Raw genomic sequence first — 24,882 nt, 5'->3', positions numbered from 1 at the left:
GTTAACAAATTTCTCTTCATCAGAAACGCTTTCCTTGCCATTGCTAGACTACATTTTATATCCTCTCTACTTCGACCATCATCAGTTATTTTTTTCCAAAAATAGCAAAACTCCTTTACTATTTTAAGTGTCTCATTTCCTAATCTAATTCCCTCAGCATCACCCTACTTAATTCGACTATATTCCATTATCCTCGTTCTGCTTTTGTTGATGTTCATCTTATACGCTCCATTCAAGACACTGTCCACGCCGTTCAACTGCTCTTCCAAGTCCTCCGCTGTGTCTGACAGAATTAAAATGTCATCGGCGAACCTCAAAGTTTTTATTTCTTCTACATGGATTTTAATACCTACTCCGAATTTTTCTTTTCTTTCCTTTAGTGCTTGCTCAATATACAGATTGAATAGCATCGGGTAGAGGCTACAACACTGTCTCACTCCCTTCCCAACCACTGCTCCCCTTTCATGTCCCTCGACTCTTATGATTGCCATCTGCTTTCTGTACAAATTGTAAATAGCCTTACGCTCCCTGTATTTTACCCCTGGTACCTTCAGAATTTGAAAGAGAGTATTCCAGTCAACATTGTCAAAAGCTTTCTCTAAGTCTACAAATACTAGAAACGTAGGTTTGCCTTTCCGTAATCTATTTTCTAAGTTAACTTGTAGGGTCAGTATTGCCTCACGTGTTCCAACATTTCTACGGAATCCAAACTGATCTTCCCCGATTGCGGCTTCTACCAGTTTTTCCATTCGTCTGTAAAGAATTCGCGTTAGTATTTTGAAGCCTGGACTTATGAAACTGATATTTCGGTAATTTTCAGATCTGTCAACACCTGCTTTCTTTGGGATCGGAATTATTATATCCTCCTTGAAGTCTGAGGGTATTTCGCCTGTCTCATACATCTTGCTTACCAGATGGTAGGGTTTTGTCAGGACTGGCTCTCCCAAGGCTATCAGTAGTTCTAATGGAATGTTGTCTACTCCCAGGGCCTTGATTCGACTCAGGTCTTTCAGTGCTCTGTCGAACTCTTCACGCAGTATCTTATGTCCCATTGCATCTTCATCTACATCCTCTTCCATTTCCATAATATTGTCCTCAAGAACATCGCCCCTGTATAGACCCTCTATATACTCCTTCCACCTTTCTGCTTTCCCTTCTTTGCTTAGAACTCGGTTACCGTCTGAGCTCTTCATATTCGTGCATGTGGCTCTTTTTGCTCCATAGGCCACTTTAATTTTGCTGTAGGCTGTATCTATCTTTCCCCCACGTGAGATAAGCCTCTACATCCTTACATTTGTCCTCTAGCCATCCCTGCTTAGCCATTTAGCACTTCCTGTGGATCTCATTTTTGAGACGTTTGTATTCCTTTTTGCCTGCCTCATTCACTGAATTTTAGTATTTTCTCCTTTCATCAATTAATTTCAGTACATCTTCTGTTACCCATGGATTACTATTGACCCTCGTCTTTTTTACCTACTTGATTCTCTGCTGCCTTCACTATTTCACCCATCAACTACCCTTTCTTCTTCCACTGTATTTCTTTAACCCATTGCTGTCAATTGTTCCCTTATGCTCTCCCTGAAACTCTGCACAACCTCAGGTTCTTTCAGTTTATCCAGGTCCCATCTCCTTAAATTCCCGCCTTTATGCAGTCTCTTCAGTTTTAATCTACAGTTCATAACCAATAGATTGTGGTCAGAGTCCACATCTGCCCCTGGAAGTGTCTTACAATTTAAAACCTGGCCCCTAAATCTCTGTCTTACAGTTATATAATCTATCTGAACCCTTCTAGTATCTCCAGGGTTCTTCCATGTACACAACTTTCTTTCATGATTCTTGAACCAAGTGTTAGCTATGATTAAGTTATGCTCTGTGCAGAATTCTACCAGACGGCTTCCTCTTTCATTTCTTAGCCCCATATTCACCTACTACGTTTCCTTCTCTTCCGTTTCCTACTGTCGAATTCCAGTCACCCATGACTATTAAATTTTCGTCTTTCTTCACTTCCTGAATAATTTCTTTTACCTCGTCATATATTTCATCAATTTCTTCATCATCTGTAGAGCTAGTTGGCATATAAACTTGTACTCCTGTAGTAGCCGTGAGCTTCCTGTCTATCTTGGCCACAATAATGTGTTCACTGTGCTGTTTGTAGTAGCTAACCTGCACTCCTATTTTCCTATTCATTATGAAAGCTACTCCTGCATTACCCCTACTTGATTTTGTATTTATAACCCTGTATTCACCTGACCAAAAGACTTGTTCCTCCTGCCACCGAACTTCACTAATTCCCACTATATCTAACTTTAACCTACCCCTTTTGAAATTTTCTAACCTACCTTTCCTATTAAGGGATCTGACATTCCACGCTCCAATCCGTAGAACGCCAGTTTTCTTTCTCCTGATAACGACGTCCTCTTGAGTAGTCCCCGCCTGGAGATTCGAATGGGGGACTATTTTACCTCCAGAATATTTTACCCAAGATGACGCAGTCATCATTTAATCATACAGTAAAGCTGCATGGCTTCGGGAAAAATGACAGCTGTAGTTTCCCCTCGCTTTCAGCCGTTCGCAGTACGAGCACAGTAAGGTGTTTGGGTTAGTGTTATAAGGCCGGATCAGTCAATCATCCAGACTGTTGCCCCTGCAACTACTGAAAAGGCTGCTGCCCATCTTCAGGAACCACACGTTTGTCTGGCCTCTCAACAGATACCCCTCCGTTGTAGTTGCACCTACGGCTATCTGTATCGTTGGGGCACACAAGCCTCCCCACCAACAGCAAGGTCCATGGTTCATGTGTGTTATAAACTGTAAAACTGAATCTTACTGTGATTTATCGTTACTTTATTTTATAAAAGCTATGAACTGAGGTAATGTACTCCACTATTTGAAACCGAGCCAATGTTGCACTCAACATCCTCTACTACCAAGCTAGTGTCATCAGCAAACAGAAATATTTTAGAGTTACCCGTAATACTAGAGGGCATATGATTTCTATAAGTAAGGAACAGGAACAGCCCCAACACTGATCTCTGAGCCCCCCCCCCCCCCCCCACTTGACAGTACCCCACTCAGATCCCACATCACAGCCGTTATCAACATTGTGAATTGTGAACTTTTGCTGCCTGTTGCTAAAATAAGAAGTGAAAAAATTGTGAGCTACTCCACGTATTCCGTAATGGTCCAACTTCTGGAGCAATATTTTGTGATCAACACAATCAAATGCCTTAGTGAAATCAAAAAATACGCCAACCGTTCGAAACTGTTTGTTTAGCCCATCCAGTATCTCACAGAGAAAAGAGAATATAGCATTTTCAGTTGTCAAACGACTTCTAAAGCCGAAATGTACATTTAATGGCAAATCGTATGATATAAAATGATCAATTATCCTTACATACACAGCATTTCCAATAACTTGTGCAAACACTGATGGCATAGAAATAGGTCTAAAATTATCTAAATTATCGCTTTCTCCTTTTTTTATAAAGTGGATTTACTACTGAGTACTTTAATCGCTCAGGAAACTGACAGTTCCAAAAGGAAAAATTACAAATATGGCTAAATACAGGGCTAACATGTGCAGCACAGTACTTAAATATTCTGCTAGACACCTCATCATAATCATGAGAGTCATTAGTCTTCAGTGACTTAATTATTGACCCAGTCTCCCCCTTGTCTGTATAGCCTAGGTCTATTTCAGACATCAATCTCAGAAAGGCATTTGCCGAGAAAGTTATATGATTTCCTGTAGAAACAAAATTTTTATTTAATTCAACGGCGATGCTCAGAAAATGATTGTTAATTACTGTACATATATCTGATTTACCAGTAATAGAAATAATTTTACTGCGAACTGACTTTATATCGTCGACCTTGTGCTGCTAACCAGACACTTCCTTCACAACTGACCATATGGTTTTTATTTTATTCTGTGAATTAGGTATTCTACTTGCATGCCACATAGTCTTTGCCTTCCTGATAACATTTTTCAGCACCTTACTATACTGTTTATAATGGGCTACTGTAGCTTGATTCAAACTACTTCTAACTTTTTGATTTAATTCCCGCTTTGTTCTACATGATATCCTTATCCCTCTAGTCAGCCACTCTGGCTCCCCATTACTGCTAGTACCCTGTTTACAATGTTCTAACGGAAAGTAACTCTCACAGAGCGTGAGAAATGTGTTATGGAAAGCACTGTATTTATCATCTATGTTATCCTCACTATAAACATCCTGCATAGTTTGTAACTAAATATGATTTTGGTTTGAGTACAAAGGGTTTTAATGTTAAAATTTGTGCATCGTGGTCTGAAAGCCCATTCACGCTTTTACTAACAGAACGCCCATCTAGTAATGAAGAATGAATAAAAATACTGTCTGTGACTGTGCTACTGTTCCCCTGCACCCTAGTTGGAAAAAACACAGTTTGCATCAGATCACATGAATTTAGGAGTTCTATCAACATCCTTTTTCTTACACAATGATACACGAAATTAATATTAGTCACCACATATAACTACTTTCTGGTACTTCCTACAAAGTGAATCAAGAACCCTCTCTAAAAATGGTTCAAATGGCTCTGAGCACTATGGAACCTAACATCTGTGGTCATCAGTCCCCTAGAACTTAGAACTACTTAAACCTAACTAACCTAAGGACATCACACACATCCATGCCCGAGGCAAGATTCGAACCTGCGACCATAGCGGTCACGCGGTTCCAGATTGAAGCGCCTAGAACCACACGGCCACACAAGCTGGCAACCCTCTCTATATTGAGCAGAATACTCTGAAGTCGGAATTAGGGGACCTATAAACAACAATAATAATAAGTTTAGTTTCACTAAATTCAACTAACGCTGCACAACTTTTAAATATCTGTTCAGTGCAGTGTCGTGATATGTATATGGACTCAAATGGAATATTGTTTTTTATGCACAGAGCCACTCACCCACCCCGCAAGGAACTGCTTGAGAAACAGCCAGCTACTCTATAGCCGGTAAAGGAAACCTCTGAATTATCAAATTATTTAAGTGGTGCTCTGATATACCAATAATTTCAGAGTTAACATCTATTAGCGGTTCACTAACATTATCTCTAATACCTCTTATATTTTGATGAAATATGCTAATTCTTTCTCGGCTTGGAAACATTACGTCCTCTGAAGGTGAGCCCTTAGTTAGAGGGACTTCCTTTGAGCAGGTATACCTAGCTGCTGACTTCAACCTAAAAAAGGTGCAGCTCTAACACCAACTACTACAGTAATTTTTCCATGGCTGACACCACCACCACCACCCACCACACTGTCATCTATTAGCTTAGTCAGCCTCCCCTTCCCATACCTATTGAGGTGCAGGCCATGCCTAGTGAAAGCCAACTGGCACAACTGAGATGTGACCCACGCCCTCCGCCATCAATGCCCTCCCCAGCCCCACGTGAACGCGCCTAAAAGGCGTATTTAGGTTAGGCCAATCATAACGCAGAAATAGTTGCACGAAATGCACATTAGTGCCAGCAGTTTGAGTAGCTATCTTAACCATGTCACCACCGACGTCATATTCCCCGTCTCTATCGAGACTGTTCCCTGCTACACCCACTATCACTATCTGATCCTCCTTCGCCAAATTCTTACATAATTCCCCTATGCTTTCAATCACCTGAGACACCCCTGCACTAGGTTTCACAATGCTGGTGTCCTGGTAGTCACTCCCCAACACTTCCTGCAACTGCTGGCCCACACGTCAACCGAGGGAACTACCTAGCAGCAGAACCTTCTTTCTGCAACTAACCTAGGCCTCCTAATTTCTGAGGACTGCTGCAAGATCCCTACGTCTACTGCCACACGAGGCTCCTCTCCACTCAACTCTGACAGTTGATCATATCTATTGCACATATGCAAAGTAAACCTGGTTTGTTGGTAGGTTGTTTCGGGGAAAGAGACCAAACAGCGAGGTCATCGGTCTCATCGAATTAGGGAAGGACGGGGGAGGAGATCGGCCGTGCCCTTTGAAAGGAACCATCCCGGCATTTGCCTGGAGCGATTTAGGGAAATCACGGAAAATCTAAATCAGGATGGCCGGACGCGGGATTGAACCGTCGTCCTCCCGAATGCGAGTCCAGTGTCTAAAGTAAACCAGTCTGAATACCTCCTCTTCCTAGTGCCTTCTTTCCAAGTGCCAGTTCCCGTTCCCCACCATCCTTCACCCTCCACAACCTATCTCGTTCCTCCCTTGCGCAATGTAACTGCACCTGGAGGGCACAGATCTTACGCTCCTGCTCCTGTATCGACTTGTTCCTACTACAGATTCTGCATTCCCAGGAGAGAATCTCACTAAAATGACCGCTGGCTTCCCCACTGCATTCCCCCGAATGAAGATACTTTGAACAAATCCCACACCGTAATTCACTACTCACAAACCTACGACAGAGCCCACACATCTACGTTACCAAAGTTCAGTTACACCAATAGAACTATTTAAGAACTAAAAATAATGGTCTCGCAATTCTGTGCCTACTAATAAAGCAAATACTTACATTAATACTACTACAACACAGCTAATACCAATACCAACAAAACTTTTCAAAATTATTAGCTAATACCAAAAAATTCATAAGGCCACTGTTACACTAAGCGAAGTTAAAACACTGAATGAAAATTTTACTGAAATATTTCACTAGAAACAATAATAAACGTCAGTTGAAAACTAAAGCACGAAATTTACTAAACGACTTCAACGCACTGAAAACTTATAAAAACAAAGCGAGCGAACGATTACAAAAGTTTATTAAGTTCTTATTTCGCCACAAACGGCACGCAAAGCCGCAGAAATCTATTAAAATTAATAACTGTATTACAGAGCACAAATAAGTTTGTCAGTACTTACCTTTATAACCGCTACAGCTGCAGAGCACGCCGCAAAATGTCACTAACATTCAATGTTGCTGCCAATGGACTTCTAGATACAGAATACAATCGTCTAAAAATGGTAGACCCATAAAAACACAAATTTAATGCAGATGACTTAGCACATATCTCAAAACACAAGACAGCACTTGAAAACTCATACCTATTACACTGGCTGAGTGAGGTATTTACAGTTTCCAAAGTGCAAAGAACAATTCCAGAACGTACTCCTTAAAGGATAGCAATAGTAATGAAATTGCAGGGTACTTTTATACAGAGAAAACGCGAAAGAGCTCGAAACCACGTGTGTTCCTCACGGTAAGAGTGAAAAGACATCAAGAGAAAGGAGCAACAGTAAAATTGTTTAATTTGCTGCAGCACAAAACAGCTAGATTAAGGCAGTATAGCGTATGTGATAGGAGACGAATTAGAGGAGGTGTTGGTGTTGTCGACAAACTGCTGGTCGAAGTACACATTCTGTGATATAACTACAGTGAACTTGGATCAAAGGTTCAGAAATGGTTGGCGCACGGGGATGAATCTGCTTGATGTGTGTCTGGAGCACATCACAGCTTATGCAGCTAATAAAGGTCTCATAATCTTTACGAAGAAGGATATATAAGGAGCTGCATTAAGTATCCATTCACCAGTTAAGGTTCAGATGCCATGTCATATACTCTGATCATCACTATTACGTGCAAATTACCTCCGACTGATTGAGTCAAATATTGTAGATTGGAGTACTGCGCTGATTGGGCTTGATACATTCAATAGCATCCGAAATATCACAGAGCCTAAAAATAAGCTGTAGCAGGAAATTAATGGTAAAAAAGAAAGTGTGTAAATAGAACCCAGAGCATACGACATTGACGGCTGAAACGATATCTTAAAATAGTCCAGAAATCTAATTGAGCTATGTGCAAACATCAATACACTTCAGTCTGATACAAAGACGATGACTGTAACTATTGACTTTAACCGGAAACGTTTAATAGGATGAAGACTGGGTTTCACAGAAGACAGATTATGAAGATGGATTCTAATAAATTTTACAGATATGAACAAATTGTGGATACACTACCTGTCAGTGCAATCCAGGTCAAATAGTGTAACATTGCAACGATCTTCTATCGCAATGATAGAGTGATTCATACAATTTACAGCTTCTTCCCATGAGTTGGGCGGTTTAAGATTGTTAAGATTCTTATCAACACTATATACATTCATGTGATAGTACAGGGCTATTACAAATGATTGAAGCGATTTCATAAATTCACTGTAGCCCAATTCATTGACATATGGTCACAACACACTACAGATACGTAGAAAAACTCATAAAGTTTTGTTCGGCTGAAGTCGCACTTCAGGTTTCTGCCGCCAGAGCGCTCGAGAGCACAGTGAGACAAATGGCGACAGGAGCCGAGAAAGCGTATGTCGTGCTTGAAATGCACTCACATCAGTCAGTCATAACAGTGCAACGATACTTCAGGACGAAGTTCAACAAAGATCCACCAACTGCTAACACCATTCGGCGATGGTATGCGCAGTTTAAAGCTTCTGGATGCCTCTGTAAGGGGAAATCAACGGGCCGGCCTACGGTGAGCGAAGAAACGGTTGAAGGCGTGCGGGCAAGTTTCACGCGTAGCCCGCGGAAGTCGACGAATAAAGCAAGCAGGGAGCTAAACGTACCACAGCCGACGGTTTGGAAAATCTTACGGAAAACGCTAAAGCAGAAGCCCTACCGTTTACAATTGCTACAAGCCCTGACACCCGATGACAAAGTCAAACACTTTGAATTTTCGGCGCGGTTGCAACAGCTCATGGAAGAGGATGCGTTCAGTGCGAAACCTGTTTTCAGTGATGAAGCAACATTTTTTCTTAATGGTGAAGTGAACAGACACAATGTGCGAATCTGGGCGGTAGAGAATCCTCACGCATTTGTGCAGCAAATTCGCAATTCACCAAAAGTTAACGTGTTTTGTGCAATCTCACGGTTTAAAGTTTACGGCCCCTTTTTCTTCTGCGAAAAAAACGTTACAGGACGCATGTATCTGGACATGCTGGAAAATTGGCTCATGCCACAACTGAAGACCGACAGCACCGACTTCATCTTTCAACAGGATGGTGCTCCACCGCACTTCCATCATCATGTTCGGCATTTCTTAAACAGTAGATTGGAAAACCGATGGATCGGTCGTGGTGGAGATCATGATCAGCAATTCATGTCATGGCCTCCACATTCTCCCGACTTAACCCCATGCGATTTCTATCTGTGGGGTTATGTGAAAGATTCAGTGTTTAAACCTCCTCTACCAAGAAGCGTGCCAGAACTGCGAGCTCGCATCAACGATGCTTTCGAACTCATTGATGGGGACATGCTGCGCCGAGTGTGGGAGGAACTTGATTATCGGCTTGATGTCTGCCGAATCACTTAAGCGGTACATATAGAACATTTGTGAATGCCTAAAAATACTTTTTGAGTATTTGTATGTGTGTGCAAAGCATTGTGAAAATATCTCAAATAATAAAGTTAATGTAGAGCTGTGAAATCGCTTCAATCATTAGTAATAACCCTGTACAGGCCTTGCACTATCTGGAGCTGCATACTGCTGTCTGCAGTAATCAATTTGTTCACTTTCGTGGTGAGGAAATCATTGTGCGATTGCTTCTAAGACGTGATGTGTGTAAGGTATGAAAGCAGCGCCCAAAATCCACGGAAAAACACTGTGGATCAGAACCATGTGGTGATGACATGGGCAGATTGTGAGTTTATTAAATCAGTCGGCTTGAAACTCTGCAATGACATTGCCCACTATAATGGTTCCAGTGGAATATGATGAGTGAATTATGCACCAAGAATACTTCTCTCATAAATCTTATGTTTCCATCACATGTAACAAGAACGGCAAAATTACGATTTTCTTCCAACACTAAGATGCTTTAACCCTCCCATGCAAAAATTTCATATATCTGGATTCGGTATTTAGGAAAATGGACGGTTCTCCTACAGCGGAGTCAAAGCTTACATGCAATGCTTAAGCATTCCTGTTAACAGGGTTGAGCTTTACTGCACACCTAATGTAGGCAATGCATCAACCTGTAAAACATATGTAACTGCATCTCCTTCTGATTTGAAAGAAAATGCAAGAAAATTAATAGGTGAACCAGTGGATAGAACAGTTAATGAGTACAAGGGACCTACTGCATGCATATTTTAGAACTGCTTATGGGCTAATTTGAGGACATGCAGCAAATCATTATCAATGCTAAACAGGAGCTGATTCTGGTAAGGAGTTTAATGGATTGTCACTCTTACGTTCAAAGAATCCAAAAGTAGAAAACGTTCATCAATCCTACATCTATTTTAAATGTGAAAGTTTGTATGTATGTTTGTTAATACTGTGTATTCTCTATATGAAAAAATGAGATATACTCCTGAAAGGCATCCAAAATCACTTTGTGGTGTAGCTGTGGCTTCACATTAGTAACCTCCTTCAATTCTAATGGGATGAGAGAGGCAACTTCTGTTAGCCACAGGATCACCATTACTAGTACAATGACTAGAATCTGAGGATGGCGACCATCCTTTTGGATGAGACTGGCTGTGGGGTGGAGCAGTGTGGTATGTGGTACAGTGACACATCCCTAAGTGGCCACTGAAGATGGGGTGTAGCCATGTCAGGCTAATGTGAGCCTCCAGATGCACAGATGGCCACCATATGAATGGATGAGGCATACTGGAAACTCATAGCCCTAATCTAGTTGGCAACAACATCCTAATAACTGCGTCGAACGGAGCTGAAGAGGTGGATGCCTATGGGCAATTTACCAACTATAGTTGCCAGACTGACAGTGTGGGTGTGGCGGCAGAGGTGGGTGTGATATCTGACCGACTTAGTGGCATCCTAACGGCTTGGTGGAGTATCGTTGGAGGTGTTGTGAAGCCCATGGGCACCAGAGTGGTGCCACAGTGGCTTATGAGGTGGCAGGAGGGACAGCAGCTCGGAAGTGTCAGGTAAGGTGGCCGCAGCTCATGCAGCCCTGAGCCACATCCAGGCTTGCAAGACACGTTGCACAAAACTGCATTTTAGCGAAGCCATCTTCACTTGGCCTGGCACCCATGCGACACCATACTGCAGGGATGGCAGAATAGATTGCCCGTCGACAGTGTTGGTTCGCCAAATGTAAGGAAAGAATAACGAAAAATAATCGGACATCTGTGTATATTCGCCTGCTGTTGCTGCAAAGAAAGAATGACTAATGCTTATACGCTACAAAAAGTAAAACTGCGCACGGAAATTACTTGTAGCAGCGGTTATGTCACCCCTCTCCACTATGACACCACATTCATAACCTGTACCCACTCTGGCATCGATGATTGGATTTCACGAACCCAAAGCTCCTGCTCCCTTTTCTCAACCCATTATGCGATTTCCTTGCCTGGGCTGGCATGGAACCACCAGTGCAGCTCACCGATATTGCCTAAAACAACAAAAATATTTTCATTTAAAAAACAAGTTCGTACACCGTGGAAAAAATTTATGTAAAGAATATGTAGTTACATGATATGTGGGATAGGTTTATTGGGTGTAGCGTAACCGTAATTTCGACCACCTTGATATCAACTATAACAGTAGCTAACTATCTACATGAAAAGGTTTATACACAGAGGAAATAAAAGAAAACGAAAAATGTCTTTTGGCGAGGATAAGTACTTACATGGTTTAATTACTTCTGTTCAGGGAGTTGTACAGTCTCCACAGCCTGCGTCCTCTCAGCCTCCAGCTGCCGACTGAGGTCAGCCAACATTTCATGAACGGATGCTATAACAGCAATGGAATCTTTTCTAACGAAAATATGTTACAGAATTGATAAACTGACGCTATGAAACAACGAAAATACACTTCACAATTTGAAGTCTTCCTACTAAATCCGTTTTAATGAAATCTTAACTCAGTGATTTGACGATCACTTGCTCCTAAATTCGTTTTAATAAAATCTAAATACTCAGAGCAACGAAATAACGAAAATACAGGTTGAAATCTGATGACTCAGAGCAACAAGTACACAGATAGTTGACATTAAAATAGTTACTTACATACCAATTACTCCAAGCACTGTCTCAGATGTTTCCCACTGCCACTGACGCAATTGAAGAAGCTGAATGTTTTAAGGCAGTGTCAGATGATGACAATTCGACAAAAGAGGTGGATAGACGCACTAATGGCAATAACAGCTGAATATAGTCACAGACTAGAGCAGAAAGAAAGACTAGTGTGCAGGGGATATGGTTTATATAGACACAAGCTCTGTGCACTAATTTAGTGGGAACCAATACGAACACTTAAACAGAGGAAAAACTAGGCTAGCAGATTCAGACACGTTAGGTGTTTTTGTCCTACGGATTGCAGGTGAAACAGCAACCGATTCCTTTTCGTCTAGGATTGTCTTTGTCAGGGTTCACAACTCCTCCCCAGAAAAAATCCTGTTGTCAGCTACATCGAAACAAGTGCAGAACCCTGGTACAGGTATTATTCACATCCTTCAGGACCACTCACCTACAAAATTCAGTTGAACCAACTGGGAATGCCTTTGTTAGCTTCCCAGATAACCTGTAGTTGGCTACAACAAAGTCAGGGTCAATGTCTTGGTGTTTGCCATACTACTTTCTCAGATGCCTCTGATGCAAGCTGTAGCGCATGGAGACAAGAAACATGCTGTTCTTTGTCACTTTTACTAAGAACTTCTTTGTAGTTGCTGCTACAGGTCTGCTGTCTCAAACCTGCTGGGGTGGGTTACAAGTGGAGAGTAGTCCATCAGACAGAATGTAGGAAATATGTTTCGTACAAACCCTAAAAGTTGTCGAACCGCATCAAGGTGTGAACGGTACAACAATCACAAGAATCCACTTCCAGTCTGAGAGCTTTCTGGGGCCATAAAAAAAGCCAGTCCACAAAGACTGATCACAGCCATTCTCCTCTGGTGGCAGCATGCGGTACTAATTCATTAGGCCGTGACTCTGATGCAAGGGGACATAGGGCAACAGCACACAGTGATCGGCGTGTATCTTCCACCACACAGGCAGCATCCCGCTCTCATGGAAGATACAAGTTTCCCAAGACATTTGTATTATATTTCTTCTTCTACAAACTTTGGCAATGTGTTTTAAAATATTTTTAACCACCGTTTTCTCGGGATATGTATGATCCATCGTCAATTTCTACTCATGTGATTAGTGTGAGTTAAATTTCCAGTGATTATTTCTACCTTAGACACTGTTTTTCAACCAACCGTTTTTCCACGATGCGTATGATTTCCCGCCAATTTCTACGTCTGTGGACAGTGTCCGTTCACCTTTTCGTGACTATATCTACCTGTGACGTTGTTTGTAACTACCCATTGTCTCGCAGCGTATATGATTTATCGTCAAAAAGACCTCTGTTTTGTTAGATATGCCTGGACAGACTATAACTACTGTTACGATTACGATCTTTAGCAGTACAGTTAAGTGCGGTAAGCGTTTATGTGTATTCGGATGGCAATTTCATGGCTTTCTTTCTCACATGATCGTAACAAAGCGTGCTATTTGCATATTTCACTACTTTTTCACAGGTCGATACTGTGTTTGGAAGTATTTTGCAACACCTGCAACCTCCAAAATCAAATAGACAACGGAGAATGGTGAGCTTTACCCACAAGTTTCCAACAAGATAACACCTAAAATAAAGAAAATGAACCACAGTACACCGAGTGGAGTGACCGCGCGGTTTGAGGCGCCATATCACGGTTTGAGTGGACCCTCCCACTGGAGGTTCGAGTCCTACCTCGGGCATGTGTGTGTGTGTGTGTGTGTGTGTGTGTGTGTGTGTGTGTGTGTGTGTGTGTGTTCTTCTTAGCTTAAGTTAGTTCAAGTAGAGTGTAAGTCTAGGGATCGATGACCTCAGCAGTTTGGTTCCTTAGGAATTCACAGACACAAATACGCTTCGACCATCCACACAAAAAGCTCAGGACAAACTGAACGATTTTTCCAACCACATCTCCAGGTGGAGGGAGGGGCTGGGAAGGTAAGGGTTTGTGATTTCCTAGAGGGGGAGGATGGATACACTGATGGGCTGGGGATTTCCCAGCGCAGGTGGGGCTAATAAATTTATCAAGGGGAAGGGGAGGGGATGGAAGGTTGGGATAGGGTCCGCCAATAGTGGCAATGGTCAGATGTTGTGGCATGCAGCAAAACAAGATCAAAATATGAGTTGAAATGAGTCTACTGGGGAACAGTTGTATGTGGTACCCAAATATGACAATAACATTAATGTAAGCTAAAACGAAACTAGTATATTATAAACACTGTATGTCTCTGATAGGCTTTATGAAGCGGATTCCTAACTGTTAACGACCGCAGAGCCAAAGACACTGCTCCTGTTCTGAGACTTAGTGTTGGAGTGAGAGAGCGCTTGGCGCACAGTTGTAGGTAGCTATCTGTGAGTGCAAGAGGATGGCGTAGGCAGTTTTTGTGGTGTGCTCTTTGAGGCCAACAAGTGTAAAATTAATGTAGGAATTACGAGAATATGGAAGCAGTAGTCTTCATGCAAGCAAGGTAAAGATTTTAAATAATTACGATTTTTGTTTTGCCAGTTTGTTAGTATAGATGAGTTGGCAGATAATTTGGAATTGTTGAGTAACCCCAGAATATACGTAAACAGATTTGATAAAAAGGCTGTTAGATGTTTCACTTTTGTAATATTTCTAAAGGTATGTTGACAGAGCTATTTCTAATTTGATGATTTGCATTTATGCTGGTTTAGTGAGGTTCGATATGACTTGCTGCATAGACCTCATTTTTTTGCGCATCAATTAATGAATATGATATAGTATTCTAACCAATGTAACATCTCTCACCCCCCCCCCCCCCCCCTCCGGTAGCTGAGTGGTCAGCGCGACAGTATGTCAATCCAAAGGCCCAGCGTTCGATTCCCAGCTGGGTCGGAGATTTTCTCCGCTCAGGGAGTGGGTGTTGTGTTGTGTTGTCCAAATCAATATCACATCATTTCTATGGACGCGCAAATCGCCGAAGTGGCGTCAAATCGAAAGACTTACACCCGGCGAACGGTCTACACAACGGGAGGCCCTTGTCACAGAACATTTACATTTACCAATGAAACTTCAGTTCTAGTTCTTTTTGAAAAGACAAACTTAACATGCAATATAATTTAGCTAAATGGAAACTCAGTGTTAGCAATTCACCACACCAGTACCACCCTCCTGTCCTGGTTATATGTTTTTCAAAGAAGTTGGGTTTTCCATAAATATTTCATTTATTAGCCAAAACAATTCCGTGTGCATTTCAAAGTATCACAGCCAGAACTGCATATCACTGAGCCAGTAGCTAGCATATTTATAGTTTTTTCGTGAGAGACCAAAATATATCGTATTCCACTGTTGCTAATTTATTCGTAAGATAATTTAATTAATTTGTTATGAGCACAGGGACCAAAGTTATCATTTCTGAATAGGGCAAGAGGATACAGTGTCTAGGGGTCTGAGTTTATTTTGCAGTGACAGTATTTTTTTATTGGTATTGGGAGCTGCATTGCCCAATCTATTCGAGTAAGGTTTTGCTAACAATAACACAGAATAAGCACGCCATTTGCAGTTACAACACGCTACGCGAAAATTCGGGTTTTGTATCCATTCCACAGTTCAGGCATTCATTCAACGTAGTCGTCAAATTTTCTTATTTAAAGAAGTACACAGAGTTATTTGCTCTTGTTAATCATCGATACTTTGCAACACACATCATCTACCTAAAGCTCGTTGTTTTTCATGTTGTTGGAGGAGGTAGTCTGGAACAAAACAAGAGAGACATATCCAGCAAATATGTTCTCTAAAACGCGTACCTTTAGAACTAAGGCCATTTATTTAGTAGAAGAGGTGTTTTTCACATTAACGAAGATGAGCGAGTGCTCTTAGCTCATAAGGTATGTAGTTAAGATCCAATGTTCACTGTACTTTCTCTCTTGTTTGGAGTCATTCTATCATCTCTGGAAGTTGACCACCGCACAGTCTTAGCAACAACCGTACAGGTATTCCACTGAGAGTTAGCAGAACATTTTTCTCCACAGATGTGCATTGCCTACGGTGTGAAGTCAATATATGTGATTATTCGGTGAAGACTCTTTATCTCCGCTGTTGCTTGAAGATACGGTCCTGATAAGAGATCTAGTGTGCGTGACGCTGGAAACATCTTTAATCGAGGGAACTTAATATAAAAGTACATAAATTCTATGAAATTTCAGACCAGATACTGACGGTAAAGTATGTAGTTGTGATACCACACACCAACTGTACTGTTTTTCTTGAGTTTTCTGAAGAATAGAATGCAGCATGCGAAACTACGAGGGTAGGAACTTAAAGAGTAGCAATTATGTGTTCACAACCTATACAAAAGGGTTACGTGTTTACACCTGTTACTGTCCTTCAAAGCAGTCACCAACGCTGTGTAGAACCCGTTGCCAGCGATGTGGACGGCGTAGTATAGCGTTAGCAGAGCCTGTTCTGTTGATGTTGTGAATGGAGCGGTCTACTGCCTGTCGAATCTCTGGAACAGCTCTGAAGCGAATGCCACGAAGTGGTTGCTCCATCTTCGGACTCAAGTGCGGGGAGTATGGTGGATGGGACAATACTTCCCAGTCCCATCGACCGAGTAGAGCAGCCACAGCTTGCGCTGTATGCGCCCGCGCATTGTCGTGTAAAATGACAGGTGTGTTGCGCAGAGAGTGTCGGCGCTTCTTTCCGAAAGGTGGTCACAGGTGATGCTCCAAAAACGAACAGTAATACTGCGTATTGACGATGGTATTCGCTTCAGAACTGTTCCAGAGATTCGACAGGTAATAGACCGCTCCATTTGCACCATCAAAGGAACAGGCTCAGCTAATGGTATACTGAACGGTCCACATAGCGGGCAACGGGTTCTAAACAACGCTGGTGACTACTTTGAAGGACAGTAACAGGTGTAAACATGTAACTCTTCTGTATCGGTTGCGAACAAATAGTTGCCACTGTTTAAGTTCCAACCCTCGTATTTGGACCCTAAGATGCGTTGATGATCTCTGATATTTATATTTGGAGGAAAGTAATGCGATCTTGTGTTGTGCTATTTTAAACGTGGTTGTGTCTAAGACACTGAATTTTTACTCTTTGACTAGATTCTTCTCCCGCGTTCTGCCGTGTAATTATTTATCTGTAATTACTTAGCAGTTTTTCTCCGCTTGTTTCTTTGCAAATTGTTTGTTATGGTTATTCATTTCATGGATCATCTATTAACTTATTTTCAAATATTGTTCTGTAGCGTATAATATCTAAATCTTGTTTTCCGTAGATTCCACATATCAAATGTTTAATTGTCGACCTGTATGCATTACGCTTCGAATGTTTACAGCCAACTACAGTCTGTTTAATTTTTTTTTTTTCATTTATTGAATTTCAACTCCAGCTGGCAGCAGCTTAGTATGCCGCTCTTCAGCCGACAGATTTTGTGACAAAGATCAAGAGAACAAATAATAAAAAAACAGGCGATAAAATCGGAGACTTAGAGAGTAACAAGGCGAAAAGAAATCGTGGAACTTAAAACAACAACAGAGGGATGATGATGCTAAGAAAAATACATACGAAGCAGACAGGGAAAACAATAGACAATTAAAAAACACGGCGACAGTCTGGATTCCGTTCGCAAAGGACATAAAATTCACACCTAGCGACAGCATGGTTTCTGTTCGCAACACGAGAAAGACAAACAACACTGAATAGTCACTGGAACACTGCACTAAAAAGTGGGCAAATGTGACACCACAGTCGAGAGCAGGTGGGGGGAAACTGCACAGAAGAGGGGAAAACTAAAAAGGGGGGAAAGGAGAGGAAAAGCGAAGGGGGGAGCCGGGAAAGGAGCTGAAGGAGGATGAGGACCCATAAGAGGGGTGGGGGGCAGATGCGACAGGGAGTGGGGTAGGCAGAGGAGGGGAATACAAAAGGACTGGGGGGGAGAAGGGAGGTAGGGAGAGGTTGAGTGGGGAGAAAACAGGACGGAAGGGAGGGGGGAAGAGGGAGCCCAGGGAAAGGACAGAGGAAAGGAGGGGGATTGAGGATCAGAGTTGATAGGAAGGATAAATGGAGGGAGAGAGGGCATCATCCGTGAGGGGGAGTTGACGGAAGCCACCTTGGGAAAGGAGATGGAGGGTGGAGAGATGGAGGGTAGGGGGGACACAACGGTGAAGACATGGCAGGGGGCGGGGTTGGGAGAGGAGAGGAGCAACCAGGGGGTGAGGGGGTTCAAGACGGCGGGAGGTGTAGAGGATGCGGATATGTTCGAGGAATAGGAGCAGATGGGGGAAAGGAATGAGATCATAGAGGATCCACGTGGGGGACGGGAGGCGGATACGGAAGGCGAGGCGGAGTGCATGACGCTCAAGGATCTGGAGGGACTGATAGAATTTGGGGGGGGGGCAGATATCCAGGCAGGACTGGCATAACAGAGGATGGGACGGATGAAGGATTTGTATGTGTGGAGGATGGTAGAGGGGTGCAACCCCCATGTCTGGCCAGAGAGGAGTTTGAGGAGTCGGAGGCGGTTGTGGGCTTTGGATTGGATGGAGCGGAGATGAGGTAGCCAGGTGAGGTTACGGTCAATGGTGAGGGCAAGGTAGGTGAGGGTGGGGGTGAGGCGGACAGGACGTGCACAGACAGTAAGGGAGAAATCCAGGAGCCGGAAGGAGCGAGTGGTACGACCTACGATGATTGCCTGGGTCTTGGAAGGATTGAGTTTCAGGAGCCATGGGTTACACCATGCACCAAAAAGGTCAAGGTGATTCTGGAGAAGGCGTTGGGACCGTTGGAGGGTAGGAGCGAGGGCGAGGAATGGGTGTCATCAGCATATTGCAAGAGGTGTACTGGAGGGGGGGGGGGTTGGGGCATATCTGCCGTGTACAGGAGGTAGAGGAGAGGGGAGAGGACAGAGCCCTGGGGCACACCGGCAGAGGGGTAGAAGGTGTGGGAAGTGGCATGATGGATGGTAACATAGGAGGGGCGGTGGGAGAGGAAGGAGGCCACCAGACGGATGTAGTTGATAGGAAGGGCGTAGGTTTGGAGTTTAAACAGGAGACCGGGATGCCAGACACGGTCGTAGGCCTTTTCGAGGTCAAGTGAGACAAAAATGGCGGAGCGACGGGAGTTAAGCTGGAGGGAGAGGAGATGAGTGAGGCGGAGGAGTTGGTCATCAGCAGAGAAGGAAGGTCGAAAGCCACATTGGGTGTTTGGGAGGAGGTGGTTGTGGTGGAGGTGGAGATGGATGCGCTGGGAAAGGATGGATTCCAAGAGCTTGCTGAATACCGATGTGAGACAGATAGGACGATAGGAAGAGGCATCAGATGGAGGCTTATTGGGTTTGGGGAACATCAGGATACGGGAGGTTTTCCACAGGTCGGGATAGAAGCCAGTGGCCAGGATGACATTGTAGAGGGTGGCAAGGAGGGAAAGGAAGGAGGGAGGGCAGTGTTTGATGTGGCGGTAGGTAACGCAGTTGTGGCCGGGAGCAGTGTTGCGTTTAGTCCGGAGTGTGAGGCTGATGTCCTGTGTAGTGATGGGAGTGTTAAGTGCAGAAGGTGGGGTGTGGCCCAAGTACTGGAAGCTAGGAGCAAGGGGAGGAACAGAGGTATTCGTATGGTCCATGACATCAGGGAAGAGGGAATAATCAAAGTGGGGATCATCTGGGATGGAAAAAACATCAGAGAGGTGGGAGGCAAAGTGGTTGGCCTTACTGAGGTTGTCAGGAATGGGATGGTCATTAAGGAGGAGAGGGTACTGGGGGGTGGGGCGGTTCCCAGTAAGGTGGTGGAAGGCAGACCAATACTTGGAAGAGTTGATGGGGAGTGTGGTGTTGAGTCGTGTACATGTCTGGCGCCAGGCTCGGCGTTTCTTCGCAACAAGCAGGTTGCGGATGTGTCGCTGTAATTGCCAGTGGCGGGTAAGTGTATCCCGGTCACGAGTGTGGAGAAAAGAGCGATAGAGGCGGCGGGACTCTCGAAGGAGAAGGACGGCCTGTGGAGCCTGTGGATGGCTTTGGTGGGGATATGGGTGGCGACGGCGTCAGACAATGTCTGGTGCAGGAAGGCAGCAGCGCGAGCAATGTCATCAGGAGACTGGAGGGTAAGGTCGTGGCCGTCAACCTGGGTGTGAATGGAATCCCGGTAGGCATCCCAGTTGGCACGGGAGTAATCATGGACAAGTTTAGGAGGGACGTCAGGGCGAGGAGCGGGGCGGGGATGGCGACCGTTAGAGATAGTGAGGAGGACAGGAGCGTGGTCACTGCCAATGAGGTCAAGGACATCCGCGGTGATGCGCCCAAGGAGGTTTGGAGAGGCAAGGACCACATCAGGAGTGGTGTTGGATTCGGGCCGGGTGTGCTGAGGCAGGGGAACCAGGTCTCCCTGGAGAGTGGTGAGAAACTGATGCCACCGCCGGAGGTCGGCAGGATCACGGCTGTGGATATTGAGGTCAGCGGCAATCACGTAGGTGGAGAAGGTGCGGTCAATGTGGGCCAGGAAATCGTACGGGATGGGGGTGCGAGGGCGGACATAAATGGTGGCACAGGTGATGGTAAGGGTGGGGAAGAAGAGGCTGAGGGTGAGATGCTCGGCAGGATTGTTAAGGAGAGGTTGGGGCCGGACAGGGAGGTGCTTGAGGTGGCCAATAGCAACTCCGCCACACGCGAGAGGGTACGGGTTATCGGTGCGGTGTAGAGTGTAAGGAGCTGTGGAGACGGAGAGACGGGGTTGAAGGAAGGTTTCATTTAGGACGAAGGCATCCACGCGGTGCTGACGTAGGGTGTGGAGGAAGAGGAGTTTTTGGGTGGGCAGGGAGCGAATGTTGTGGTACAGGATACGGTATGGTTGTTGTGCGATGGGAGTGGAGAGTTAGACAAGGGTGGTGAGGGGGGTGAAGGTGAAGTGGGCCTGGTTGTGGGAGTAAGTGGCATAGGTGGTAAGATGGAAGATGGAACGGGCAGCGAGGGCGATTTGGGAAAGAGTGTGGGAGCGCTGGAAGGGGTGGATGTTTTGGAGCACAATGGTGGTGAAACGGATGATGTCCTCAGCAGTAGGGGGAGGGCGGAGCGAGTTGTTGGGGTGGATGGGGTCATCAACAGGACGGACAGGGACGGTGAGCTCAGGGGTTACTGGTGGAGGTTTCGCTTTACACTTCGAGGAGTAGGTAGGATGGGGTTCATTACAAGTGTTGCAGGAGGGGGGAGAGGTGAGGTTGGGGCAGTTCTTGAGGAAGTGGGAAGCTTTGCAGTGGGGACAAGTAGGGGGGTTCTTGCAGGCAGAGGTAACGTGGTCGTTGTAGGTGAGACAGCGTTGGCAGCGGTAGGATTGGACTGGGGAACGGGAGGGGTCCACCTTATGGCGCTGATTGTAGATGAGGGCTCCCTCGGTGAGGAGGCGGTCAATAGAGGAGGAGGATTCAGTGAATATCAGCATGAGAAAAGTCGGCCCGGCATCATTGAAGATGCGACGGGCTGAGCGGATTTCGATGTCGGGCCGGGAGTTGAGTTCCGCCAACACCTCAGCCTCCGTGATCACGGGGCTAAGCTTTGTGATCACAGCGGTGAAGGTCGGCGGACGTCGGGGAGGTTGAGGCTGACGGGGAGAGGACGGGGTGTGGTAGGGGGTGAGGGTTGCACGTTGGCCAAATTGGATACGAGGGATGCGGGAGAGGAGGTCGGTGTGGAAGGAAGCATTGGGGGAGTTTATGAGGACCGAGTCCTTGCGAGGAATCAGTTGGGAGATGGGAGCATTGGGGCAGTATTTCCGGATGGCGAGAGTGAGGGAGCGGGCATCAAGGAATTGAGGGTTAGGATTGGAGAGGACAAAGGTGTGGGTGGCAGGCGTGGTGGGGGCGGGGGTCGGGGCCGCGTCCATGGGAGTGGGTGGGTCACGGGGATTGGGGGTTTTTTGGAGGAGACTTCGGGGGAAGGGTCAGCATTCGGGCGCTTGGAAGGTTTCGTGGACACCACTGGGTGGGGAGGGGGCAGGGGGACGGGTTGCAGGGGGAAATGGCGGGGGGCAGGACCACCCTGAGCAGCGGAAGACGCAGACGGTGGGGGCGTGGGTGTCACTGAGACTGTGGAACGTCGAGCAGAGATCCGTGCTGGCTTGGAGCCTGTCGGAGGCGGTGCGGGGAGCGGCGGAAAGTCTGTAGCTGTCGATGGGGCGACAGTGATAGGGGAAGAGGAGGTGGGGGTGGGTACAGCCGAAAGTGGCGCAGGGGTGGGGTGGACAGGGAGAGAAGGAAGGACGGGAAGTGGGGTGAAGGATGAGCTCCATGTGATGGTGGTTGGAGCAGCGGAGGGAGAGGTGAAAATGATAGTGGTAGTGGTGGTGGGTTGGGACATGGCGGCGGCGCGCGAGAAGGGCGGCGGCGGCGACCAGACGGCGACGGCGGCGACCGGCAGGCGGCGGCGGCGGCGGTGGCGGCGGCGAGCATCGGCAGGCGACGGCGGCGGCGAGCCCCGGCAGGCGGCGACGGCGGCGGCGGCGGCGGCGGCGGCGGCGGCGAGGACCGGAAGGCGGCCAAACGGCGGCGCAGACGGCGACGGCGGCGACCAGCAGGCGGCGGCGGCGGCGGCGGCGAGCACCGGCAGGCGGCGACCAGGCGGCGGCGGCGAGCCCCGGCAGGCGGCGGCGACGGCGGCGGCGGCGGCGGCGGCGGCGAGGACCGGAAGGCGGCGACCAAGCGGCGGCGGCGAGCACCGGCAGGCAGTATGGACGGCAAGCAGACGACACGGCAGGGAAACGGCGGGAATCTTCCACGTCGAAGGTGCACCCTGAGAGTAGCCCAGGCAGTAATACTCTTCGATGAAGAAGAGAGGGAATCCAACCCTCGAATGCGGTCTGTTTAACTGACTAACTGCTTTTATTTTCACGCTTGCCGTACAACGATACGAGACCAGACAGTAAGCTCGTCGTAAACACATGTTGCCTGTGACTGTAGCCAGCTCGTTAAATTTTGAAGGTGCCAACACAGTCGAAAATATGTTCTGACGTTCCTCTTTGATTCCGTAGTAGGTTTTGAGTGTACTTCTCGCCTTATGGTGAACATTATGGCAACAAGAGACCTAGTTCGTCATCCAAAAACGGTGTATTGTCTCCTCCTCATAAAATCCACATATTATTGGCAAACATCTAATTCTGTCGTAACTTAAGGTTCCAAACAACGAAACGCTGCTGCAGACTGCGTAGTGCGTTTTCGTATTCATTGTATACAACCTACAATGAAAATTACATAAACAGCGAGTAAAATCATTTGCATTGCACTCAGAAAAATACTAATTTTATTTCCGAGCTATAGGATTAATTAACTTACGTGGTGTATGACGTACAGTCGAACTGAAAGCTAACTGATCTAATATCAAAAATCTGTGACTGGCTGACAATACTTTAACAGTGTTTCATGGGATCCTCGTCAGAGGTATATTATCGCCGTAGTGTTATTGGCATATACTCTCAGGTAGCACGGCGTCAAGTCTAGTCGTCTCCTTGGGATAAATTTATGGACTAATTTTTAACCGAGAGCAATTACCGCGGTGCGAGTTTAATCCGACGGTTACTTACACCACGGGAAGAGGAATACTGGGATTATTTTCTGCCGTTGTCATGTGCACGCGCTCACGGCGAGATGAAACCTTAGTAATTGCCACCGGAGATTAACCAGGTTACTCGGAAAGACGATTTGCAGACCTCTTGCAATTTCCTGCGAAAGCTGTTCTCTCTCCTCGGCCTTTCCGGTTTGTATACTGTAGAAAATACTGAGTTTGAACATTTATATATCAGTGAATTGACTAGTGTCGGTTTCACGTTCGCTTATCTTCGTCAGATATTTAGTGAGTGATTCTTTAAAAAAATATTATTGTTACTTTTCCTTTTATGTACATTTTTTTCGTAGATTCTGAACCATCCCCTCAGAAAAATTAATGAATTACTGTGATGATAAACCTCTTACGTTATATGATTTTCAAACAGCTGAGCAGAACTGAACGTACTCAGACATTTCTCTCTTTACTTGTTCTGATCAACACTATACTGACACACAATATTTTTAGCGCAACGCAATCTGACTTTCAATAATCCCTACAAAAGAATGGCCCTGACTAACAATAACCTATACCTTTCATGAATCACTTACCTCACAAAAATCTTCGTTGCTCGAACTACTGCTATACAGAGAGCGCCAATACTGCCAGCTAAATAAAAGAATCTGACTACTGAAGGCACTAACTACTGAAGGGCATAGTTAGCAAACGAAAGATTTTGATAGAGAACAAACAGTGTATTTACCTCAATAATATTCCAAAGTCATATATATATATATATATATATATATATATATATATATATATATATACGTATATACGTATATATATCCACAAAGTACATTACGTTTTCGTTTGTGGCCGTTAGGGGCAGGGCTAGCGCGGCCCTCTTGGCGCCATGGCATTCCGCCGCTCAGTGGGCATTCTGCCGTGCTAGTGAGAGGTTCGTGCTGGACTCCGTTGAGTTACTGTGACAGTTTGAAATGTCAGCGTTAACTGAAAATGCAGCGAAGTGTGAAATGTGTGCTGTAATATGGTTTCTGACTGCAAAAGAACTGCACAACGATAGAAATCTATCGGCAGCTTTGTGAAGTGTTTGGGGACAACATAATCACTGAAGGTGGAGTGCGTCAAAGGGTCATAAAATTTAAAAATGGCCGAACTAACGTTCACGACGAAGAGCAAAGTGGATGACCATGCATAGTGACTGCCGAACTTGTCGAAAAAGTCGATGCCGCGGTCCGTGAAAGCCGTAATTTCACAATAACGGAACTCTCCATGAGTTTTCCACAAATTTCACGAAGTTTGTTGCACGAAATCATTACCGAAATGCTTGGTTAC

The sequence above is a fragment of the Schistocerca americana genome, chromosome 3, assembly GCF_021461395.2.
Source record: "Schistocerca americana isolate TAMUIC-IGC-003095 chromosome 3, iqSchAmer2.1, whole genome shotgun sequence".
NCBI classification, from domain to species: Eukaryota; Metazoa; Arthropoda; class Insecta; order Orthoptera; family Acrididae; genus Schistocerca; species Schistocerca americana.
The sequence above is the reverse complement of the archived record's forward strand: the minus strand, read 5'-3'. Positions refer to the sequence as shown.